Source organism: Aythya ferina (genome assembly GCF_964211825.1).
Source record: "Aythya ferina genome assembly, chromosome: 29".
NCBI lineage: Eukaryota > Metazoa > Chordata > Aves > Anseriformes > Anatidae > Aythya > Aythya ferina.
The window spans coordinates 12,147-38,739 of NC_140326.1; the positions used below are offsets into that span (position 1 = coordinate 12,147).

Sequence of the window (26,593 nt, forward strand, 5' to 3'; positions counted from 1 at the left end):
TTAACCGTTACGGGCCCAGTCGGATTCAGAGTACTGAACCAGTCAGACATTCACCAAAAACACGTTAATCGTCTGGGGGTCCCGTCAGACATTCACCATCAACGTATTAACGGTCTGGGGGTCCGTTCAGACATTCACCAAAAACGCATTAACCATCTGGGGGTCTGTTCAGACATTCACCAAAAATGCATTAACCGCCTGGGGGTCTGGTTAGATTCAGAACACTGAACTATCACAGATAACCACCCTCACCCTCGTTGCACTTAATGAGAGTTATCTCAATGCAATCAAGTATGGTTTATTACAGCAACAGATAATCAGTTTCTTTTGGATTGCTGGTGATAGGGACTGTCTGCAAAAGCAAGCTAGTATGCATGAAATACACAGGTGTTATAGGTGTTACAGATGTTACAGGTGTTATAGGTGTTGTAGGTGTTACAGATGTTACAGGTGTTATAGATGTTACAGGTGTCACAGATGTCACAGGTATCACAGGTGTGCAGCCTAGAAATAAACGCGTTAAAAGGATCAAAGACTCTATAGAGATTTATAAGCAAGTATTCAGATCTCACCCAAAGGCATCCCAATGGGGGGGGAAGAGAGGCTCAGCCCGTTGACTGATCCCAGGAGTCAGGAGGTCCTAAGGATGTTGTATTTCCTCGGGATGGTATCTCCCCTGACGGTGGTATCTTCCCTAACATCCCCTCTCTCTTGGGCCAATTTATATTATTTTCTATCTTTTAGGTGGAGCTTGAGTGGCTCTAGTCAAGCGTATCTTAGTTATGATTGGTGTAAAGTTTTCCCGTCTCCGTTTAAAGTAATAGGCTCTGAGAAATTCAGAGTGCATGCTTAGTGAGGGGTGGTCGCACCTTGGAGGCGGGTAGCTTTTGGGATGGAGGTGCATTTTGGTATTATAATGATATTATAATGAGCAAAAAGTACACTAGGGTACAGCATTTGTCAAAATATGACAGGTCTTTGGCTCAGGGTGGCAAAAAGTGCAGCTTTGTGCACAAGAACAATCGAGGCCCCACCTGATTACAGAGCCTAGCCGTGGTGTCTCCACTCCACTCTACGCTCCGTGCTGTTCCTTAGAGCTAGCACACCAAGTTTCCCCAGCACAATAGCATCTAAGGTTGGGAGCCTAGGGAACGCTCAGATAATGCAGTTATGCCCTACCCTGAAAGCCTCTTCAATGCTGTACCTTTTCCTTAAAAATGTGAATGTTAGTTTTATTTTCCTAGTTACTTCAGGCATTTACACCACATAATCCACCCCGTGACTACAGTCACTCAAGCTTCACGACAGTTGGAATACGTCGGGGATATCACATACATTCTCGGGATGAGGTTATCGAGTGTATGTACATTGTGTAGGGATGCTAAACGTTTCATCATAAACCAGAGTTTAACATACAAACTAATTGTCAGTATAAAACATAATACAGTGAGTATTAACAGAACAATAACAGGGTGAAGCATCTTGTTGAAGATTCCCCTGGCAGCTGGCGACCATCCAAACAAAGTGTCCCACCAACGGTGTCTCTCATCTCTCTTTACTCTTCAGTAATCAGAGTCTTTTGTCCATTTTCTCGGACTTGTGTCATCAGCTGCTTCAGGTCCTCATGTACCAGCAATTTCTTCACCAAGGTAAGGTTCATTCCAATAGGAGTAGGCAACATTTCATGCAGCAGAATATAATTAGATGCAATAAGTTGATAAGAAGTGACAGGAGCTGAGTATTTAAAATCACATCCTAGAATTTTGGTAAAATTGCAAACACAAACATTAGAGTGATTACTGGTATCTACACTGCATTATCTACGACTACAGAATCACAATGAGTTCTCATGCAAACTCAACCTTTCCCAATATATACAAGTACAGTTTCAAGGGTTTCATTAGGATGTATCTCAAAGTGGCAAATATTTTGCTCAGTGTCAAGACAAATGTCTTGGGATTCCAGCGTGTTACTTTCACAGATGAAACCTTTTTGTTCACACACAATATATGCATTTACATCAATTGTTTGCCACTTTCCTCCCTTTTGATGGGCCCATACTTTATGCTCTTTAGGATAAAGTATAATTCCATTATGATTGACTCCTAATGCAATGATTGGATAGACATTGTATATGGTGGCATTACTTATAGTAAGTATAAAGGCAACAATTTTATCATTTTCTGCATAATGGGTAAAGTTGACTAATTGCCACCATGCTTGAAATTCTTTTTTAAATTCTGAAGCATTATCCCAAATCAATTTTCGAATTTCAGTGGGCAAAGTTCCTCCTTCTCCCTCTCTAATAATAGCTGCTGCTACAGATTGTATCCATAACTGCGCTTGGATGCAGCTCAAGGCAAGGGAGGTATTGCCTTGGGCTTTTCCAAGGGCATTTACAATTAATTGATGATCATTTTCCTCAATGTGTTCCCAATGGGGCAAAACATCTGACAGAAGTCATTTATTTGCTCCTAGAGCCAATAAAGATGGTTTTATTGGTTGTTCCAGTTTCCTTAGGTCATCTGTAGTAGCAGTTACTCTACTCATTAAGACCTCAGCATCAATGCTATTTAATATACCTAATCCTGTCCCTAATAACCTAGTTGCATCCTGTGGCCCTTTTTAGGGACCAACTAGGGTCAAAGAGAATTTGTTGTTGAATTATTTAAGGGCCTGTATTGAAGATGGAAGGAGTTAGACCAATGGGAGGCTGAGTCGGTTCATTTTCAAATATCTGCAGGGGCAGAGGCTTCTTATCCTTTGTAGTCGATGATGTTTCTGTATTAACCATGAATTCAAATAATATTTCTGTGCCTCTGTAACCCCAAAGACAGTCTTAAAGTTCAGCCATTCTTAGAGAATCATTCCAACTCCATTCATCTTTTGAAAATATTTTGTTTCCATGTAGAACTAAAGTAGAGAGATTTAGGTCCTTTCTGTTTTGAGATGTTCCAGTGACTGTGCTATACTGTGACAGTACATGGTTAAATGCCATGGTGAAACACCTCAGCTCCATGCACAGCCACAGTAGCTGTTTCCTTTAAGGTCTGTAATTGCATCAAGGTCAGGGTAAAGCATAGCATTATTAATCCAAACTGTTGATTCGTCATCTTCCAGCTGTCCATATACAGTTCGCTCAGGGTTCCTGTGAACACAAAAGAAAATAAAATATGCTCGGTTGTATTCAACCGGCAGGGTTAGAAAGAGGGAAATAGCAATCTTTGATTTCCCATGCATAGTAGTTAGCACTATTACTACTGTTAGATACACAGAGGGCTTTCACTATCTCTGCCATGTTTGGAACTGCGGCAGTCAAAGGTGTAGTGTTAGCATTCAACTGTCTGTATTCCACTGTAAAATGCCATTGCCTGGTTGGTTTCTTTACTGGCCACACCAGTGAATTGTAAGGTAAATGAGTCCTTTTAATAATGCCTCTTTCTTCCAATTCAGTTACCACCCCGTCAATCCCCGTAAGTGCTGCTGCTGACAACAGATATTGCCGATCATTCATGATTTTAGCGGGGAATAAGGGTATGGATGTTTGTAACAGGCTCAGTCTCACGGTGCCTGAATCCCTTTGATGTGTCACAAAACTCCACATAGTTCCATCAGGGAGTTTCCACATACAACCATGCAGTATGTCAAATCCTAAAATATTAGTATATGCAGCACCAACTAATACTTCTATCCTGGTTAATTTTTGTTCCTCTGGCAACCAGAGTGAAATTGTTGCAGCGGGGCATTGTTTTTCCACACCATTGATTCCCATGAATTCAACCCTGTGTTGACCAGGTGTTATGCACAGGGTCTGTGCAGTCTCATGTGTAATTACTGACATTTGGGTCCTGGTATCAATAAGAAAATTTACCAATATTTTTGGGGGTTCAACAGGAATGGCAATGGTAGGGTCAGAATGTTCATTAGAGAGCCATTGAATTGCTAATACCCGCTGAGCAGGGTGGCTCACTGCCCTCCCCGGGGACAAGAGTTTTTTTGCCGACACCACAACTCACCTCGTTCCCTATTAGGTTTCAACCTCTCTTTGAATTTGGGATATCTGGGATTTTGAGTGTGGATTTGGTGGACTCGCCGAGAGTGGTCTTGGGATTTAATACTGGAAGAACTTATCCAGCCCCTTCGGTGTCTGTGCTTATCTACGTCTTGTACCAATTCACTCCAGGTGGGAATAGGGGAGTTAGGATTTCGCCTACAACCACTATCATCATCCCTACAAGCAGCTAGTATGTGACCTTGGGTGTTTGCTACAAACATCTTAAGACAATCAGGGAGTCCACGGATGAGAGGGGTTAATTGAACCGGGTCAATAGGAGCTAACATCAGGGATTTCCTAAATTCATCTCTTTCATATATCGCCTGAATACAGGCTGCTTTTTGTACTGCTACAGCCAGGTCAGAATATCCTGTAGCTCTAATTTCCAGGGGTTCCCCTCTCTCTTGGGGATCTATACCACCTGCCCAATATCACTGCACGGGCGGCATAGAGTAACTATGGTCTCCTGGTGTGGTGGTTAAAAACACTCCAGGTCCCCAAAAGCCACCTGCTTCTTCCTCACTCAACATAATTCAATCTCCTCCTTCAAGAGAAACTTGCCACACATACTCCACTTCCGATTCCCCTGGATGCCTTGAGAATTTCTCCTGTATTTTAACCAACTCTTCCAGTGACCACGGAATCGTTCACACAGTAGTGCGGATTTCATCATTATCATTAACAGCAGTCTCAGTCTTAACCAAAGGTCTCAAAGAAATCGATTGAGGTTCAGAATCAGAAATCTCTTCAACACCATCATCACTGTCAGACCAGAAATCACTGTCCCGGCTTTCAGGTTCTGCACTATGCAGCACTCCACGAATCTGCTTGACCGGAGCGCAAGGCTGTACTTTATTTAACAGATGACTAACCCTCTCCAGCAATTGTTTAAGATGATTATTCTCACTCACAAGTTTATCATTTTCAGTCACAAGTTTGTCATTCTCAATGGAAAGTTTATTATTTTCATCCAAAAGTTAATCCGCTCTGATTCCTAATGTTTTTCCCGTCTCCCTTTCAAAGGCCAATGATGACTTCAACACATCAATCTCTGATTTCAAAGCTGTATGTTCCTCATCAGAGATCAGTTTGGGAGCAGGAATTTCCTTAGCTTCTTGCTGAGCACAAGACAAACAGGCTCCTAACACAGCACAAATCACACCTTTACCCTTTCTTTGACCAATCTTTCGTGAAGCCTGACACTGCTCAATGCGCTCCACAACTTTTTCCTCATCTTTCCAAAACTTTTGGGCCCACTCCTTCCCCGCCTGGGAAGGGGCACAATTGTATATTTGCAGAAGTTTATCCATAGCAATCCTGCCGACTATGCCAATTTTACTGTCGCGTTAAGGGGTGTAGCTGATTAACCGTTACGGGCCCAGTCGGATTCAGAGTACTGAACCAGTCGGACATTCACCAAAAACACGATAACCGTCTGGGGGTCCCATCAGACATTCACCAAAAACGCATTAACCATCTGGGGGTCCGTTCGGACATTCACCAAAAATGCATTAACCGCCTAGGGGTCTGGTTAGATTCAGAACACTGAACTATCACGGATAACCACCCTCACCCTCGTTGCACTTAATGAGAGTTATCACAATACAATCAGGTATGGTTTATTACAGCAACAGATAATCGGGTTCTTTTGGATTGCTGGTGATAGGGACTGTCTGCAAAAGCAAGCGAGTATGCATGAAATACACAGGTGTTATAGGTGTTACAGATGTTACAGGTGTTTACAGGTGTCACAGATGTCACAGATATCACAGGTGTGCAGCCTAGAAATAAACGCGTTAAAAGGATCAAAGACTCTATAGAGATTTATAAGCAAGTATTCAGATCTCACCCAAAGGCGTCCCAATGGGGGGGGAAGAGAGGCTCAGCCTGTCGACTGATCCCAGGAGTCAGGAGGTCCTAAGGATGTTGTATTTCCTCGGGATGGTATCTCCCCTGACGGTGGTATCTTCCCTAACATCCCCTCTCTCTTGGGCCAATTTATATTATTTTCTATCTTTGTTAGTTTTGTTTTATTTATTAGTTTATTTATTTTATTTTTATTTCTTATTTTTATTTTATTTTTTATTTTTATTTTATTTATTATTATAATATTTATTTTTTATTTATTTGTTTAAAATGTTAGTTTTATTTTCCTAGTTACTTCAGGCATTTACACCACACCTGCTCAGGCTCTTAGTAATGCTGCATCTACACTGCCAAGCCACATGTAGCATGAAATGAAGCTGGTTTTAGTCCTCTGGAAAATTACACAAGTAGGTTTATACATCTAAAGATTAAAATATAGCTCAAAAACAGAAGAGTATCCCACCATCACAAAAAACAGTGAGCCAGCAACCTCTACTAAATATCCCTCTGTTAAGTGAATTCCAAGCACTTAAAATCCAGAAATCCATAGACTCCAGCCTGCCTAGAGAACCCTGCAACTGACTGAAGGAAAATCAAAACACTTACCCCAAAGAGCAGCCCAGGCAGAAGGAGCTCTCTAATGCCATGCCTGGGGCTCATATACCATTTGGCCCCGCCCAGCACCCAAACTCAATCACATTGTAAAGGGAAGGGACAAAGCACAAGAAAGTAGGAGCAGAGCAGGAGCTGCAGCAGCTGGTTTTCATTTTCTTTTTTTTTTAAATCTGCTTTACCTGAACAACATGCAGAGAACAGACAAGAGACCTGGGGTGTTTCTAGAAGCAATAATCCCCATGCTTTTGCTGCAGCTTTTAATATTGAAAGGACAACACGACCAGTCAAGTAACTGGAACTTTTTCAAATGGAATTACGTCAAACAGAGAATTATTGCAAAAACAGAGAACCAGCATTCACTAGCATGCCAGCCCTGATACCCACCTCGTGCACAACGCTCACTACTACTGATGTAACATACAGTTGTGCAATACCTCTCTGTTACCAGCTCCTTTCCCTCACCTGCTCAGTAGCTCCACCTGAGAAATGTGCCCAGGTGGCGCCACGCTTCGATGTGCCCGAACAGACTTATTCTTTAGAGATCAAGAAAGGTTGCCCTGCTCACTCTCTAGGCACTACTGCACTTATGCGGTCAAGAAACTGTACCCCACTTTTTCCCCAAAACAACGTACCTGGCAACCCCTTAAAAACGTACTTCTAATACGTGAATTCCAAGCACTTTAAGCCTAGAGGGCTGCAAGGTCTAAAGACTTGACAGACAGCAAAACCACAGGCAAAAGCTCCAAAAATATAACAAGCTGTTCCTAAACCTGAAACAGACTACCCCTTACGTGCTCACTGCTGCCATTTTCAGATACATGCTCCCACAGGGAGCTTCAATGATACATTTCTCCTAAACCCTGCTCCATCACTTTGCCACCAAGGTTGTGACTTGGATAATATTTGACACAGAGGCAAAGACTCAAAAAAAAGCCCCGTAATTCTGCAAAAATCATAAGGGACCCAGAACCACAAAGCAAACACACAAGGTAACATCACTATACTATCTGTAAACATGCTATAATAACCACTATACTACTATAATAACTACCTGAGGAAGAGCTGAGTGCAATACAGGCACCTACTACTAGATTGCTTTACAATGACAGATCCTACTAGTTACCACCTCAAAAAGATAGGCGTACCGGTTTCTACTTGAAAACGCATCAGTCCATAGACTCTGAGCCACCTAAAGAACCCTGCAAACGACTGAAGGAAAAACAAAGCACTTACCAAAAAGTGCAGCTCAGGCAGAAGGAGCTCTCCGATGGGATACCTGCAACTCAGTTACCATTAGGTTCCACCTGGAACCTGAAGCCAATCACCTGGGAAAGTGCAGGGGGAAAGCACAAAAAAAAAAAAAAAAAAAAAAAAAAAAAGCAGAAAGAGGAGGAGCAGCAGCTGTGGTTTTATTAACTTCTTTATATGGCTTAGCTCAACAGCATGCAGAGTGCAGACAGGAGACCTGGGGTGTTTCTAGAAGCAACAATCCCCATGCTTTTGCTGCAGCTTTTAATATTGAAAGGACAACACAACCAAGCAAGTAACTGATTTTTTTTTTTCCCAACTGGAATTAGCTCAAACTTTTATTTACATTGAAAGAAAAATCTAGGATAGAACAAATTATACACCAACAAAATCAATTCCATTCCACTCGCAGGAAAAATCACTTACTTCACCAGGCTATCTGAAAACCAAAAGGCTATGCTGATGGGTCAAAACACACTACAGAACATTGGGGCCAGGCCCTCCGCGGCACCAACTTAAAACCCATCTCTACACTCACCAAGGTGCAAAGCACCCTTAGGACAGTTACTCTCATCCCCTCCTGTACCTCAGCCGCTTGCCTGCCCCCCATGGGAAAAAGAGAAAGCCACCGCAGCGCTTGGAAACCATCCCTGCACGTGCCGCACCTTGTTGCTCTCTGGCCTTATCTGAAATCCTCAGCCACTTCTGTGGAGAGCCTTCCACGGCACCTGCAAAGCAAGATGGGCACCTTTCATAGTCACCTTGTGCTACTTGGCCGTTCTGCTCCAACCCAGCTCATGACCAGCCCCTATTCTTACACAGCTCTTCAGAGTGCAGTTTGTTCCTTTGAGCCTGGAGACACCTGTGAAAGAAAAAGAAAAGCATAGGCCGAGGCAGCATCCAAAGCCACAGCACAGCTAGAACAGTTACTCTCATCTGCTCCCTTACCTCTGCCCATTTACCTGCCCCTGAGGCAGATTTTTCCATCTACCCTCTTCAAACAGCTACACCACCTCTAAAAGACAAAGAGGGGATGCTTAGAGTAACAGTGAGACCTGCAACTCAACAACTCCTACATCTGTTCCTCACTCACCTTGCCAGAGGCAGCTCTGGGTGTGATGTCCCAGGTTGTACACCGTGTTTCAGCTTTATCAAATGAAAACAGTCACAGGATAGTCATTCAGCTGCCAGCATTAGTACCCATCCCTCAACAACACAAGGGACCCCGTTTACAACATTATCATTTCAAAACAGTGGTCGACTTGCCTCAGCACCTTAGAAATAGACCAAACCAGTCACTGAGCTGCAAAATGACAGCTTGACAATTCCGGAAAGGTGTTCTTTCCTTTGGCTGACTCCTCCTGAGGTTTATCTAAGTCTTGCCAAAAAAAAAAAAATAAAGAAAAAAAAAAAAAACAGTCCACATCTGAAAGCTTTGACGATTCAACAACAAACCTCTCCTCCAGCACTATTCAAGCACTATGCGAGCAGCTGCTCGCAAGCAGCTCAACTCTCCCCCATCCACATCTGCCAAACACCACAGAGATGACTGTGCCAGCTGCCCTTCAGTACGTGCCCAGAGGCAGACCGGATATCTTTGCCAAAACAGTCCGGACAATGTATTAGTACACCCATGGACTACCACATCAGCTGTCATCACATCTTAGTTAATTGCCAGGGTCATCATCAGCTGCAAAAACAGAGTACCAGCATTCACTAGGACACCAGCCCCAGTGCCCACCTGCTCCACAATGCTGACTAGTACTGATGCAACATACCATTGTGCTCACCTGTTCCTCTCCAAATCCAAGCTCCAACAGTGCAGCCAGTATCATCGACATCACCTGGGAAAACAAAGGGATTAAACGATCATTGCATTCACAACAAATCACCCAATGGTGGTTTTTCGTTGTTGTTGTTTGTGTGTGTGTGTTTCTTGTTTCTTTTTTTTTTTTTTTTGAAATCTGTTTTAGCATGCAGACAAGAGAACTGGGGTGTTTCTAGAAGCAACAATCCCCATGCTATTGCTGCAGCTTTGAATATTGGAAGGACAATACGACCCAGCAAGTAACTGGAACTTTCTTAACTGGAAATAGCTCAAACATTTTTTTTATGTAGAAAGAAAAATCTAGGAGCAGAACAGATTATATGCCAAAACAATCAAACACCAAACAATCTTCCCTTCGCTTCAGATAAGGGATGACCAGGCTGACAACACTAACCTTCCCACAAGTGCTTCGTGACATGAGGATTTCCCTTCCCTCTCCACTACTGCACTAAGCACTTGCAAAGAAAAGAGAAAAGCACACTCTGAGGCACCTCATAGCCACAGCGTACCTGCTGCAATACCTCTCTCTTCCCAGCTCTGGTACTTCAGCTGCTCACCAGCTCTAACTGAGATTCCTCGCTCACAGCGCCACAGCAAACTCTGCCCGGGCCACACAACACACACTACACGAGCTCAGTTGCTTAAGACACACAAGCTGGAATGTTCCCGCCCAACAATCAGTTGCATCGCACAAGAAGGATGCCGCATACTCCTGGAAACCAAACCTATCAGTCCTGAGCAGCTCCCCACCTCCTCCTGCCAACCACACTCAGCACACACACTATTTGCCCCTCAAAAAAACCCAAAAACTTAGAACATACACACACACAAAAAAAAAAAAACTGAGCTCCACAAATGCCAAAAAGACGTGCACACATAGCAGCCCTGGCAGGGGTAATCACAGACATACCCTTTGCAGATGAAAAAGGTGACTCTGATACAACCCTGCTCAGTTTCTTGGTAATGCTGCATCTGTGGGAATAGAAATGTTGTTTTTGCAGAGTTACATTGTTTAGAAGGAGGGAATGTGGTACTGAGATATGCTTACAGTGATAAGAAAGTTTAGCAGGCGACCTTGTAAAATGCAGACAATCAGACTCCTTAGGACAATTAGGTGAAAATCATGGTGTCAAGTCAAGTCAGATAAGTGAAGAAACATTACCACTTCAAGCAGTAAAAATGTCAAAAGAAATTTGAAATTTAACAGGCCGGCGACTGAAGGCCATGCATTGTTTGTGAAGCATCAAATAGATTGTGAACCTGGATTACCCACTCAGTGGGAAAACAGGGGAGGGTCCTGTCATCAAAAGGTATATAAACTGTGTTTTGGAACTAGTAGATGCGCTCTCTCCTGCTTGTGGGGCGCCCGCCATTGCAATCGCGAATAAATTACTACTTCACTGAGATCCTCGCCTGAGCCTAAGTTATTGGCTACGGAGTGTTTCTCACAATTTGGGGGCTCGTCCGGGATCCAGTCACCTACTGGGGAGCCCCACCGCCGCAGCAGCAGGAAGGCATGCCCCGCTGATTTCAGCGGTCCTGTGCATCGACGGTGGCGGTTCTGCAGAAAGCTGACAGGGGGCCCGAGACTGGTTAAAGAGGCAGGATCTGTGAAGTAGTGGGGAAAGGAAGAAGGTAGGCACTCCGGGTTTTTTTTTAAGAATCGATCTGGTAACTCTGTGCACAGACCAAGGTAAGAAATATTAAGTATTGCCTTGGGGGTCGGGTGATCTGGTGTATGGTAAGCCCTTGCACGGGGAAGTGCTGGCACTACACCAGGGGAATCTGGTGTACGGTAATCCTTGCACGGGGAAGTGCTTGGAAGTACACCAGGGAATCTGGTAAACTCAGGTGTGCGGTAACGCTGGCACGGGGAAGTGCTTGGCAGTACACCCCCATCTTTCAGTACATTGGTGTGTGGTACACTGCAGAAGGGAAAATTCTGTAGCACATACTGGTGAGGGTTAGGAAAGATGGGAAGTACGAGTTCCAGGGAATCTGGTAAACTCATAGGTGTGCGGTAACGCTGGCACGGGGAAGTGCTTGGCGGTACACCCCCATTTTTCAGTACGTTGGTGTGTGGTACACTGCAGAAGGGAAATTTCTGTAGCACATACTGGCGAGGGTTAGGAAAAATGGGAAAATATGAGTTCCAGGGGACAGGGAGATATCCCTGGGGGAGTGCCTACTAATAGTTCTTCCTGAAGAATGATAAGAAATTGGAAACATAATCCCAAAATTAGAGGGATTGTAAAAGAAAAATAATTAAAAAAAAAAAAAAAAGGTTAAATATTGTGTATCAGTCTGGACAAAAGAACCAATTAAGGAAGCAGCAGTATTTTGGCCAAAATACGGGTCTGATGAAAATTCAGGCTTTAAATTTATATGTAAACAATAAGATTCCTTTTTCAGAGAAGGAGCCAAGTTATGCTCCCTATAATCTTAATATTGAACTGGTGGCAGCAGCAGTCACTCCAGGAAGGGAGACAGGGACTGTAATTAACACTGTCCCTAAAGAAGTATCGTACTCTAGGCTCTGGCAAGAATTAGAACAAGGTAGAAGATATATTGAGAATTTTGCCTTCCCTGATACTAACAGTACTAACACTAACTGTGTATCCTCTTAGGTGAACTACCCCCTCCTCCTTACCAGCAGAGAGGTTAGGACTTTTAAGAAGGAGAGGAAGTCTTTATTCGAGGACCCCAACAGCCTAGTTGAACAATTAGACCAGTTCCTACGACCTGATTTATACTCTGGGGGGAGGGAATTATGTCTATAAGTATGTTGTTTACAGGGAAAGAAATGGGAATGATCAGGAGGAGAGCTGCTATACAAGAATGGGAAAGAGCTCATCCTCCAGGACCAGGGGTAATACCAGCAAGGCAGAAATACCCACTTGCCAATCCTGGCTGGAATAATAATAGTGTGCAACACAGAAATCATATGAGAGACTTGGGGGTCAGAATGAGAAAGTACTTGGGGATGAGACTTGAGGACCCAGTATCCCAAGGGCTCTTGAAAGTTCATTGTGTGATTAAAGCCTGGCAAAATATGCAGAAAATGCTTAAGAAGGTGGGGGGATGTAGTGAACAGTCACTGGGGACCCTCCTGCGGGAGGCCCTGGAGGTGTGTGTCCGGAGGGGAGATAAGAAAAAAAAAAAAAAAAAAAAAAAGAGAGAGCGAAACTAATGGTATTGACAGTGCAGCAGGTAGTGAGGCAGAGGGTTGGAGAAAGATGAAGAAAATTTTAAGGGGGAGTCAGGGCCAGGATGGAAAGGGGAGGAAGAGAGATGAAGGAATGGCAGGCAAAGAAGGCTGCCTGTGTTGTGGCCCAAGTCCTAGCAGAGACAGGCTTTGATAAGATGTTTTAAGTGTGGCCAGGCTAGCCACTTCGAATAGGAATATCTGGAGTGGAAGAAGGAGGAAAGAAGGAAAATGGGATGAAATATGCTATATTGATATGTTGTTTCAGTATCTTGGAGGGAAAAGGTATGGAATTAAGTTGGACCCTGACTGAGCCCTTGGTGCTGGTATTAGAAAAGTACAGGCTGGAAAAAGATAAAGGAAGTGTTAAAAGGGTTGATGAAGGTGTTAAAGGTGTGGCATGTAGTATTTAACAGAGCTGTTTGAAGTTGAACGAGCAGGGAAAGAGGATGTAGGCATTATCTAAGTAACAGTCTAGAAGTTTTGATATATTTGCATATTTGCTGTCGTGTTTGGTCATTTTCCCAAGCATCGGGGAGGGGGGGAACAGCCTGCTCCACCAGGGGCCTCTCCAGCGGCCGCAGGGGGGCTTCGGCTCCAGCGCCTGGAGCGCCTCCTCCCCCTCCTTCTGCACTGACTTTGGTGTCTGCGGGGGGGTTTCTCGCTCTCCCAGCCGCTGTTGAGCAGCAGGTTTTTGTTTGTTTCTTTGTTTGTTTGTTTTCGTGGATGTGCTCTCACAGAGGCACGGACTGTGTTGCTATGGCTTGGCTCTGGGCAGCAGTGGGCCCCTTTAGGGCCAGATGAAATTGTCCCTTATCTACCACGGGGAGGTTTCTGGTTTTGTTTTGTTTTGTTTTGTTTTTCACGGAGGCTGCCACTGCAGTTTCCCACCCCCACACCCCTCACACCCCCCAAACCTTGCCATCAAACCCAATACACTGGAGCAGCTAAGTCATTACTGACTTGTAAAGTATCAGGGATTAAATTAACTAATGAAACCCTAAATGTGATGGGGGTAGAAGGGACTGGGATAACAGTGCCACTTTTGGGGGATACCAAGCTGAGACTAGGGGATAAAATGATCACTGGGTAATTATTGTATGTACCCAAGGCAGGGACTAATTTGTTGGGAAGGGATCTGATGATTAAATTGGGCATTCAAATAGTAAATTGTTAGACTGGAATAACAGTGTTATTAATGGAGTGCTCTCTGGCCCTGAGAGCAAACGTACATGTATATTCACCTCTGACTGGAAAGACCCTGAAATGGGGGCGGAAGCAACAATATAGGTGGACAATTTTACCTCAGGGGTTTACAGGGCCACCTATCTATTTGGGTAAATTCTAAAAAAGATTTTGGAGCAATTACAACCTCCCAAGGAGGTATTAATGTTACAAATATGTGGATCATTTTAAGGAAAATCGATACTCCCTGATGGGAGAGAAATGCTGAATAAAGTGACAATGAGGCAAATATTAACTGTTTTACATCAGAAGAGTCATTGGGAGGTGCAAGCAATGTGTGATGTTGAAAGAAAAGAAAGCATGTCTGCGTAGGAATATATACTTTAGGGAAGCACACATGCAGAGGATGTACTACTATATGTCAAAGGGTAAATAAAAAGGTCTTCTGTAACCTATCTAGAGGGGAACGGGAGCCAGGGCTTTGACCTTTCCAAAGTGTACAGGTAGACTTTACTGAGTTACTTGTTTGTCCTAATTGACCACGTGACTGAATGGGTGTAAAGCTTTACTGCAAGGGTTAAAGCAGGCCTTAGAGATTGAGTGGGATTTTCACAGCCCCTGGCACCCCTCCTCTTCTGGAAAGGTAGAGCGAATGAATGGTGAAATTAAGAAACAACTAACAAAACTTGTGCTGGAAACTAAGGCTTCTTGGGTAAAATGTTTACCCCTTGCACTGTTAAACATATGGACGCAGCCCAGAACTGATATAGGAATTTCTCCTTTTGAAATGCTATATGGTATGCCCTATGACTTGGAATAGCCACTTGATCACCCTCAATTCTAATTAAGACTTGGAAAGAGACTTCTTTAACACCATGATGGGGAAGGCCCCTATGTTGTTTTGCTTACCACAGAAACGGCTATTTGAACTGCGGAGAAAGGATGGACGCATGCCAGCCGTGTGAAAGGACCAATCCAGGAAGGTAAATGGGAGGCAGCTCCAGGCCCTGACGACTTGAAGCTGACACTAAGACGGACTCGATAAGTATTGTATATCATCTGTGTATCGTGGGAAGGGGAGGAGGCCCTGTTTCGAAGGCTCCCTAGTAGGTTCCCCTGAAGAACACGGCTGCTGCCAAGAAGAACCGATACCTTGTAGTTCGCTGCAACTAAACTGACAAGCGAGGCAGAGAAATGAAAACAGGGGGGGACTGAGGGGCCGACAATTTAGATGGGCTCTGACCACCTCCTACGATACATGGGAGTCAGTATTATCGTTTTGGTCAGCTATGGGTCTGCGCATCCCCACCAGTCTTTTAAATGGAGCTTGATCAGATGGGAGGATCAATTCATCATCCAGCAAACAACGACAGTGGGTGCTCCCAGTTTCTGCATCACATTATGTGACCTGGTGTCAGTGTAGCCGTGCTTTAACCAATCAGGATTTTATTTCTGCCCAAGTTCTAACCCGGGAAAGGGGTACTGTAATTACCCAAATGCGTATTATTGTGCATACTGGGGGTGTGAAACCATTGCTACAGACTGGACACTCGGGGCTGGTCGGGATAAATTTTTACAAGTGGGATATGGGCCGCAAGGTTCTAACCGACAAGCAGATCCCCATTACAGGTGGTGAGGGCATGGTATAGGGTATACAGGAACCTTTCACGGAAATAAAGAAATTTGCAAGGTTCTATATATAAATATAACAAACTTGGACGATACTAGCTGGGTACTAGGAAAAATGTCAGATTTTACAAACACGGAACAGATAGGGGAGGACTCATACTAATAAAAAGGAGGATGCTGATAGGCCCCAGGCAGTAGGACCAAATGAGGTATTGTCAGAAAATGTCCAGAGAATCCAGCCTGCGGAAAATACTACAGTGCCAACCCTCGGCAGCCCTACAAGCTCAGGTAAAGCCGAGAATGATAACATAGCTGAGAATAACATATGGGGGGGGTCATGAATGCCAGCTACCAATTATTAAACAAAACAAGCCCAAATGTAACAAAACACTGTTGATTATGCTTTAGTATAAGACCTTCATATTATGATGCTATTGGGGATCCTGGAGAGCCCACCCGCACAAACGAGAACAACCCTCTACAATGCAGTAGGGGAAAAGACATAAGGGTAACACTAACACAAGTCACTGGAGGTGGTAGGTGTGTGGGCACGGTTCCTAGTGGGAAGTGTCACCTATGTAATATCATGGAGAATGGAAAACAATCAACCAAGTGGCTAATCCCAGCCAACAACGCTAGGTGGGTTTGTTTGTCAGTGGGCATAACTCCTTGTCTATCACTAAAACTCTTTAATGCGTCTCCTGATTTTTGTATACAGGTGATAATTATACCAAGGATTCTATACCACCCTGAGGATTGTATGTATACCCAGCACACAGTGGCAAGTTATCATCTGGAAAGAGGGGAACCATTCACGGCTCTAACTTTGGCCACCCTAATAATACTGGGAGGAGCTGGAGTGGGGACCAGGGTAGCCTCATTGGTTAAACAAAATCAAGAATTTACTTCCTTACGCATTGCTGTGGACGAGGACCTGACCCAAACTGAACAATCCATCTCGGCCCTGGAAAATCTATCAGGTCACTTTCAGAGGTAGTGTTACAAAATCGTAGGGGATTAGATTTGTTTTTTTTTTTTTTTTTTTTTTTACAGCAGGGCGGGCTGTGTGCAGCCCTGAAAGAGGAATGCTGTGTGTATGCTGATCAAGCTGGAGTGGTAAGAGATACAATGGCAAGACCCAGGGAAGGGTTGAAAAAAAAAAAAAGGGGGGGGGAAACGGGAGAATGAAGCCCGACAGAGCTGGTACGAATCTTGGTTTAATTATTCACCTTGGCTTACTACTTTATTATCAACAATAACAGGACCTTTGTTGTTATTAATAATAGCACTAACTTTTGGACCATGTATTTTTAATAAATTGATTGCGATTGTAAAGGGACGTTTAGAAGCAGCACATCTAATGCTCATACATGCCAAATACGAGCCAATATGTACCAACAAAGGAATCAAGGAAACATTAGTTCTTAGTAGCCAGGCATTGAAGAGATTCAATGAACAAAATGAGTACCTTAAAGAAAAAGGAGGGATTGTAATACACAATAAATGTTTGTTCATTGTCTTTTGTATTATAAAAACAAGGAGTTCCGTTTGAGGAGCGGGAGTTGCGAAAGCTCCCGCTGAAGTAAGGAGCTGTATAATACTTGGCTAGACACTATGAAAATTCTTTTGCTTAATGTAACAAAAAAGAGAACCCCCTCCCCTTCTCTCCTTCTGCATCTCAGTTGCCTCTTTTGTTCAAAGACACTGCTGCAAAGCTCATGTAACCATCTCCTGATAAGTTGCTAAACTAGTGTATCAACATCCTGCCTTCCTGCCTCACACTGGGCCAACACGACCAAATAAAAAAAGAAGTTGAACCACAACGCTATGGAAGACTACGGCCTTCATCTTCACGACCACCAGAGGGACAGAGATGATCCCCTAGCAACAGTGTGCGCAGTCGCAGAATATACCAGGATGTGCTGCGTAATCCCGGAATTACCAAAATATAAAAAGGGACCCAGGCAGGGGTGAGGTGTGCGCCGTTGGCAGAGCCGAGACTCCCCGGCCGCCCAGCGCTGTTTTGCTTGCTGTTGCTTACTCAATAAATTCCTTTCTATTATTAATGCAATGCTCTCTGAAAATTAATTAAGGGGGCAACTTATAACATTGCTGTTTTATAGCAGTTGAATTCCAGTTTATTAGGACTTTTTGAACTGGCTGAGGCTGCGCAGTCTATTGTTGAGAGGGGGGTCGTTATTCCTCTGCTTCATGTTCAGGTGGGGGAAGTGAAGCGGCAAAAAGGATGTCTTGTGGTAAGGAATTTCACAGAGTCTGGTTTAACTCAAGGATTTTTACCCAACACCCCCTCCTGCTATCTGCTTGCTAAATCCTCCCCCTTATCAAGGCCATTAAATTTTACAACCTTTTCTCCCCAGCAGATTCTCCAAATTCCTCAAAGAGAATGAACAAACCCCCACTAATTTATCACAACGATGAAAGATTTGATTGCTATATGCAGCCGTTAGGGTTGTATTGTATTCTCAACAGCCCTGTATTCTCAACATGGCCGCCCAGTAAGCGGCTTCTCGAGAACTACACCTCCCTCAATGCTCTGGGAAGCCAACATGGCTTCCGGGAAACCCAGTGCCGAAAAACTACATTTCCCAGCGTTCCCTGGAAAATTGAACCTCGCAGCTTGCTGTAGGACGCCATTTTTTGCCCTCCTATGCCCTCCCTTTTTTTTGCGGGGGTGGGGGGAGGAGGGGGTTCCCATCCAGTTCTGGGGGTTTCCCCTCAATTTTGGTGTATCACCTCTACATTTCAGGGTTCTTCCCCACAATTTGGGGGTTTCTTCCCCTAATTTGGGGCTTCACACCCCCAGTTTTGGGGTTACCCTCCAATTTTGGGGATTCTCCCCCAATTTCAGGGGTTCCCCCCCACAATTTTTGGGTCCACCACCATCCTTTTCTTGCCTTTCCCCTTAATATCAAGGTTTGTCCTTCCCCCCCTAATATTAGGCCTAAGCCTAACCCCTATTAACACAAACCTCTAACCCTAAACCTAACCGTTGCCAAGCTTTCAAGCAGTGCAAAGATTCAAAAAACAACCAACCAACCTCTCTCCATCACAAAGTTTCTGTTTTGCTATTGTAGCACACAATCACACAGTAGTGTCCACCGCATCAGCACTGCCCTACTTTGGAGCCAGAATACCCTTGTGTTTCTGTCATAAGGCTTCTGTGGTCCATTTCATTGTGCTAACACCATGCCACTATTTTCAATTAGAGCTGCTTTTGAATGTCTTGTTATCTTTGATGACTCTCATGCCAACAAATATTGTGCAGTAAACATGCTTTCTCAATGTCACGTTATCTCCTTAGCGAAACTATACTGTCAGCATCCAATTTTTATCTTTTTTCTTACTGATGGCCATTTTCAGTTTCTTTAGTAAAATGAAAAGATAACACCCCATATCACAGACTCCATGGTCCCGAACTTTGGAGCATAAGAGCTTGTAAAAAAAAAAAAAATGCATTTCCTTTTGTTATAAGTTGCCCCCTTAATTAATTTTCAGAGAGCATTGCATTAATAATAGAAAGGAATTTACTGAGTAAGCAACAGCAAGCAAAACAGCGCTGGGCGGCCGGGGAGTCTCGGCTCTGCCAACGGCGCACACCTCACCCCTGCCAGGGTCCCTTTTTATATCTTGGTAATTCCGGGATTACGCAGCACATCCTGGTATATTCTGCGACTGCGCACACTGTTGCTAGGGGGTCATCTCTGTCCCTCTGGTGGTCGTGAAGATGAAGGCCGTAGTCTTCCATAGCGTTGTGGTTCAACTTCTTTTTTTATTTGGTCATGTTGGCCCAGTGTGAGGCAGGAAGGCAGGATGTTGATACACTAGTTTAGCAACTTATCAGGAGATGGTTACATGAGCTTTGCAGCAGTGTCTTTGAACAAAAGAGGCAACTGAGATGCAGAAGGAGAGAAGGGGAGGGGGTTCTCTTTTTTGTTACATTAAGCAAAAGAATTTTCATAGTGTCTAGCCAAGTATTATACAGCTCCTTACTTCAGCAGGGAGCTCTCACAACTCCCGGTCCTCAAACGGAACTCCTTGTTTTTATAATACAAAAGACAATGAACAAACATTTATTGTGTATTACACTTTCACTTTAAAAAAAAAAAATATATATATATATATATATTGTTAAAATAATGTTGATTAAGGAGACGTTCGACGTTCGGGAGGCAAGGGTAATAGGCATTGGGGAGGCAAGGACAATCCCCAGACAAGGACTGTGTATCTCAAAACAAGACACTGGAACTCATGATAAGGAAGTGGCAGACGGACAGATGAACAAATGTAAGGACTATAAATCTTGAAACTGGACATTGGAATTCATTATAAAGATACAACAAATGGAAGAATTAGCAACAACCAGTTCTTGCAATTAAGAAACCTGCCAACTCAGCAGATTCCTGACCAAAGGTGAAAAGTACACTGTGAGGAAGACTCGGGGTCTTCCTCCCAAAGACCACTGCCCACATCCCAAAGACCCCTGCCCACAATTCTTGGAAGGCTCTATGCAGACACAAGGTGCCAAAAGGCTAATTAGCATGAGAAGCGAGGGATGGCGGGGATAGGTAATGCATATGTATAGGTGCTTGTAGAATACTGATAGATTGATTGTATAAATTCAAGACTGCTTTCTGCTTTGGGTATGCGCGATAGGTGGAGAGATCCCCCGTGCATCCAGCGCTGCAATAAAGAATATACCACTTAAAGGAATTTCGGCTTCGATCTTTGAATCAATGTGTAGGAGTTCATTTGTCTACCTCCTGCACTCCTTTCATCTTTTTCTGAATGAGAGATGACCTCTGAAAAGGAGCATTTCCTTCAGTTTGTTTTGCTTTTATGACAAACCTTTGAACAGTGAGAACCTTGATCATTTCTAGACACGTGTTTCTATAAAAGGCTTTTCCCTGATGGGCAAAGTGACTTCCCGAGAATTACATGCTCCGGCATGCTCTGGGCACCCAGCATGGTGTCCCGGACGTGGAATGCCCGAGAACTACATCTCCCGGTATGCTCAGGGCACCCAACATGGCCGCCCGAAAGCCCATGCTGGAGAACTGCATCTCCCGACATGTTCTGGGCACCCAACACTCCATGGTTTGGGGCAATCCTGGACACGAAGACGAACTAGGAGAAGCACTCTTTGAGAGCAGTCCTGCAGAGAAGGGCTTGAGGGTTCTGGTGAATGAAAAGCTTGAAATGAACCAGGAGTGCATGCTTGCAGGCCAGAATGCCAACTGAATCCTGGGCTGCATCAACAGAGGAATGGCCTGTGGAGGAATGGTTAAGTGAAGTAGGCCATGTGAACATTGCACAGCTAGGAGGCCGCGAGCTAACAAAGTATCGAACACAGCTCAAATGAGCCTGAGAAAGTACGTAAATAAGCCTGAGAAAATATGTAAATGCGGCCTGGGAAGGAATGTAAGTTCTGGGAGGTTTTAGGGAGGTTTCAGGGAGGTTTCAGGTACAAGAACATGATATCTGTTGGTATGCTGGGAAAGTACTAACTGTGTTATTTTGGTGGGAAACTAGCTGATAGAATAGAGAAATGCATTAACCAATCATGAGCTTAGCTTTTGCAATATGTATGAGCTAATAATATTGAATTAGATAAAAGACGACTGAGCTATCCAATAAATCGAAGTTCACTGATCACTCATATTGAGCGTCTGTGTCTTCCTTCCGTCGACAACAAATGTCCTCGCAACAAATGGCGCCCGAACAGGGACCTGCAATACAGGAACAGGGACTTCGCTGGAGTTGAACCTGCGCTGGAATTGTACCTGCGAGCCACGGTTGGACGGAATACGAGGACCGGTCCTGCAACGCAGCTCAGGAGGTGAAAAGGATTACAAATTGCTGAATCTCCGCACCCGAGGCCTGAAAGGTGAATGGAAAAGAAACCTGGAATCCCCGCACCCGCAGCTCGGAAAGGGAGTCCTCGCACCCGGGATGAGCCTATAGAGGGTCCCGCCGGAAAGCGTCGCCGAGGTCTTTGCAAAGGCTGCAACGGTACCGACGTATATAAAGGTATGGAGAGACAAGCGGCGTATGATTTGCTCAAATGCTTTTTAGAAAAGCGGGGCACACAGGATATATGTTGTAAAAAAGAATTGCCAAAGTTATTAGCTTATGGGATAGTTAAGGGTTGTTTTTTAAATCCTGATACTGTGTTTGAACAAGCAGAGTGGAGGAAGTTTGGGGACAAATTATTTGATGAGGTAATTAGTGATAATAAAATAGCGAAAAAATTGATGAAGCCATGGAGGGCGGTAACTAATGCATTAGCAACACATCAAGCTGAACAAAAAATAGCTGCTGCTGCAACAGAACGATTAGGATCATCCAGTCAGAAGGGGGGGGCTTCTGCTTCTTCCTCTACTCAGCAAAGAGCTGAGGAACAAGCTTACCCCTCTCCACCATCATATAGAACAGTTATAATTCCACAAGGGACTTCGGTACCCATATTAGGGGAAGAAGAACCTTCACAGTCACAGCCACCGACAGCCCCGCCTGTACCCCCACCTGCACAATCAGAGAATAGAGAAAGGGTGGGTGAGGAGTCAGGTACAAATTCATTTTCAACAAGTCCATTTAAAATCAATGTACAGGACAGGGAGGAGACATGGAAGAAAATAGCGCATGAAGCAATGAAGGAAGGGAATCTTGAAGTAGCAGCACAAATAACAACAGCCTATCCGGTGGTGTATTCACCTCCAGATGCACAGGGAAATGTACAGGCTCAGTTGACTAATTTAGATTGGAAATTATTAACACAATTACGATCTACAGTAAATGAGTCTGGATTAAAGGGAGAACCTACTCGTCAAATGTTAGATTATATTTGGGGGACAAATATTTTGCTCCCAGGAGATATTCGTAGCATAATGAAACTAATCTTGACACAGCATCAACAACTTTTGTTTAATGCATATTGGCACGGTATCTGTCAAGAAGAGGTAGCGATAATACGCGCGCCTGGGGATCCCTTGTATGGTGTTACATTAGACGAATTACTGGGTATGGGACCATATTTTAGAACAGAGGCGCAGGCACTCTTGGGACCAGACAAAGCTAAGGTATCAATGAATCTAGCCAGAAGGGCATTAGAACAAATTAGAGAGCCAGGGGGAATGCCGTCCTACATGGGAATTAAACAGGGCAGAGAGGAACCATTCGGATTGTTTATCGATCGGGTAGCAAATGCGATACAAGCAGCGGGAGTTCCCGATTATCTTAAAGGCACTATACTAAAGCAATGTGCACTCCAAAATTGTAACCCTTCAACTCGTAGTATATTAGTTACGTTACCTAGTACTTGGACAATAGAGGAAGGATTGGAAAGAATGTCTCAGGTACCTGTAGGTCCACAGACTATGTTAGTAGAAGCAGTAAAACAATTAGGTGATAACATGAAAGAACAGTCAAAAGTGTTTGCAGCCCTTGCTCCTTTGCAAACCCCCGGTGGACGTCCTATTAGCCGAGTATCGACACCGCAATATCGTTGCTTTCGATGTGGTATTGCGGGACACATTAGACGGGACTGCAAAATAGAATCTGTGTGGTGCCAGAATTGTCAAACAAATACTCACAGCACTTCAGCATGCCGCCGAAATGCGTCGGGAAACGGCCGGAGCAGCGGGAGGAGCCGCCCCGCGACGACACAAAAAGTGGCTTTTACGACAACGGCAGCGACGGCAACAGCACCAGCACCAACTGCGACGAATCCTTTTTTCTCCGACCAGCCACCAGAGGGAGCCTCGGCCTGGATTTGGCAACCGCAGTCGATGTGACTTTATTGGATTCGAGACCCTCCAGGGTAAAAACAGGACTTATTGGACCAGTTATTGTTAATAAGGAACCTGTGGGAGCTTTGTTAATAGGGAGATCGTCTGCCACCATGAATGGATTACAAATATTAACTGGACTTATTGACAAGGATTACTTTGGGGAAATACAAATTATGGTTTCTGCAATGTTTCCTCCAATTCATGTGCCGAAGGGCACAAAAATAGCACAGTTAATCCCATTGCCTCATCTTGCTGAATCATTAGCATCGGAATCTGCAAAGGATCGAGGACTGGGAGCATTTGGCTCCACGGGAAAAGTGGCTTTATTGACACTTGGTATGCGACACAGACCACGACAAAAAGTCACTGTGTGTTTAAAGGATGAGAAAATACAGATTGAGGCATTGTTGGACACTGGTGCTGATGTATCTATAATCAGCACAAAGGATTGGCCCTCACATTGGCCTACATTTGAGTCTAATGCCACAGTTTCGGGAGTAGGAGGCATGACTCTTGCTCGTCGATCACCAGTGCTACAATGGACAATAGGTGATAAGGTGGTACAATGCAGTGTCTCCATCTTATCACTACCTGAAGGAGTACAAGCGCTGGTAGGGCGAGACATCCTTGCCCAAATGGGAGCAGTTCTCACGACAGATCATCAAAATTTTTAGGTGTGGCCATTGCTTGGACTTTCCCGATCCCACTTAAATGGAAAACTGATGAACCTGTATGGGTTGAGCAGTGGCCACTGAAACGGGAAAGTCTTTTACATGCTCATAAATTAGTACAGGAACAGTATCAACAAGGGCATCTGAGACTGTCAACAAGCCCTTGGAATACTCCGATTTTTGTGATTCCCAAAAAATCAGGGAAATACCGTTTGCTACATGACTTACGAGCAGTTAATAATCAGATGTGTGCTATGGGAGCACTGCAACCTGGATTACCTAATCCTGCTATGATACCAGAAGGGTGGAAATTACTAATTGTGGATCTCAAAGACTGCTTTTTTACAATTGCATTACATGACAATGATAAACAGAGGTTTGCTTTTACACTTCCTGCTATAAATCGTGAAGGACCATATCAGAGATTTGAATGGACTGTGTTACCTCAGGGCATGCGTAATTCACCTACGTTATGTCAGCTCTATGTTGATGCAGCACTTCAACCAATTCGCCGTGCATAGCCAAAAACGATTATTTACCATTACATGGACGATATTTTGCTAGCCCAGAAGGAGATATTTTCCTTACAACAGAAAAATGCCCTGGCAGTTGCTCTTAAACAAATGGGACTGGTAATTGCACCAGAAAAAATTCAGGAGACAAGCCCTTGGAAGTACTTAGGGTGGAAAATCACAGATTCTACTATTCAGCCTCAGAAACTTACTATCCAATCGAACATCACAACTCTCAATGATGCTCAAAAACTGCTGGGAGATTTACAGTGGATTAGGCCAGTGGTCGGAATTCCAAATGAACTGTTGAATTCCCTTCGACCTTTATTAAAAGGAACTGATCCTGCCGCAAAGGTGACATTATCAGAACAACAGTCGGAAATATTACAACAAATTGCATCATTGATCACAACGCGTGTCACGCATCGACGCATACCTGACAGGCCACTGGATTTTACTGTTTTGTGTGGTCCACAACACTTGATGGGTGCTATCACACAGCAAAAAATAAAAACGGGGGAAAAGGAAATGGAAACTGTGGTATTGGAGTGGATAGCTCCCCCATTGCAACCCCGAAGAACAATTCAAGAAAAAATTGACACGCTGTCAGAATTAATAAAGAAAGGAAGAAATCGGATACTACAAATAGACGGAGTTCCGCCAAGTACAATCTGGGTACCAATAAAGCCAGGTGACTTGGAATGGTACATACAGAATTCTGAAAAACTACAAGCTGCATTATTACAGGATGGCGCCACAATAGTGGCAAAGACATTACAATCAACTATATTGTCATGGATGGAAAACCAAGCATGGATAACCCAGCCCAAGCGGTCGGATTCTCCGTTAGCAGATGCAGTAACTGTTTTCACGGACGCTGGGAAGCGCTCCAAGTCTGCTGCAATAACATGGAAAGACGAACAAGGCTGGCAACATCAAATTTTAAAGGGCCAGGACAACGATTCATTACAGACATTAGAGCTCTATGCAGTTGTATGGACATTTATAAAATGGAAAGATGCCCCTTTAAATGTAGTATCTGATTCTCTGTATGTAGTAGGTATAGCTAATCGTATAGAGGACTCTGCCTTAAGAGATGTAAAAAACGAACGCCTTGCAGAACTATTAACTAGCTTACAGCTTGCTATAGCGCAGAGAAGCAAATCCTATGCGGTGATACATATACGAAGTCACCAATGGGTGGAAGGACTGGGAGAAGGCAATGCTCGGGCGGATAAATTAGTTGCCGCTCCAGCCACTGAAGCGCCATTATCTCCCTTCTGCAGAGCTCGGGAGGCTCATGCTATTTTTCACCAGAATGCTAAGGGACTTGCGCGGGCTTACAAACTGTCTAGAGCTGATGCACAAGCGATACTAAAAGCTTGTCCAATATGTAGTAATTATAACTCAGGGGTGGGACTTGGAGTCGGGACAAACCCAAGAGGGCTTAAAGCCAATGAAGTGTGGCAAATGGATGTCACTCATGTTCCAGCATTTGGACGATTGAAATATCTGCATGTAACAATAGACACTTATAGTCACATGATCTGGGCTACACCGCAGCCTGGGGAAAAAGTTCGGGATGTACGACGTCATCTTGCCAGTTGTTTTGCAGTAATGGGAGTACCACAGACTATAAAGACTGATAATGGTCCAGCCTATGTTAGTGGGCCACTCAAGCGATTCATGGAACTATGGGACATTAAACATATTACTGGTATTCCACATTCACCAACTGGTCAGGCTATTGTGGAAAGGGCTAATGGAACAGTTAAACAATATTTAGAAAGGTTTAAAGACATTATTGATGTTAGAGAAAGGGTGGACAAGACTCTATTTGTTCTGAATCATTTGTGTGTTTTTGGGGAACATGACGAACCACCTGTAGCACGTCATTATACTAAATCTGAAAATGATAATAAATGTGCTATGAGAGTATTGTACAGAGATATGAAAACAGGGCAATGGTTAG

General features: G+C 44.0%; 2 long non-coding RNA genes across 6 annotated transcripts; one reads left to right on the forward strand and one right to left on the reverse strand.

The window, feature by feature from the left end:
• Positions 1-6,372, forward strand: LOC311425246. Its single transcript, XR_014686270.1, has 2 exons — positions 1-414; positions 469-6,372. It is a non-coding gene; the product is annotated as an uncharacterized lncRNA (long non-coding RNA).
• Positions 1,346-23,834, reverse strand: LOC311425245. Of its 5 annotated transcripts, none has more exons than XR_014686265.1 (10): positions 23,241-23,834; positions 10,522-10,583; positions 9,574-9,627; positions 9,050-9,161; positions 8,877-8,929; positions 8,732-8,798; positions 8,602-8,645; positions 8,449-8,511; positions 7,769-7,860; positions 1,346-3,148 (listed from the first exon to the last, which is right to left on the reverse strand). It is a non-coding gene; the product is annotated as an uncharacterized lncRNA (long non-coding RNA). The 5 variants fall into 5 exon arrangements; XR_014686268.1 differs by having other exon boundaries at positions 9,050-9,155; positions 9,239-9,627; XR_014686266.1 differs by having other exon boundaries at positions 8,877-9,161.
• Positions 23,835-26,593: the final 2,759 nt, after the last annotated feature.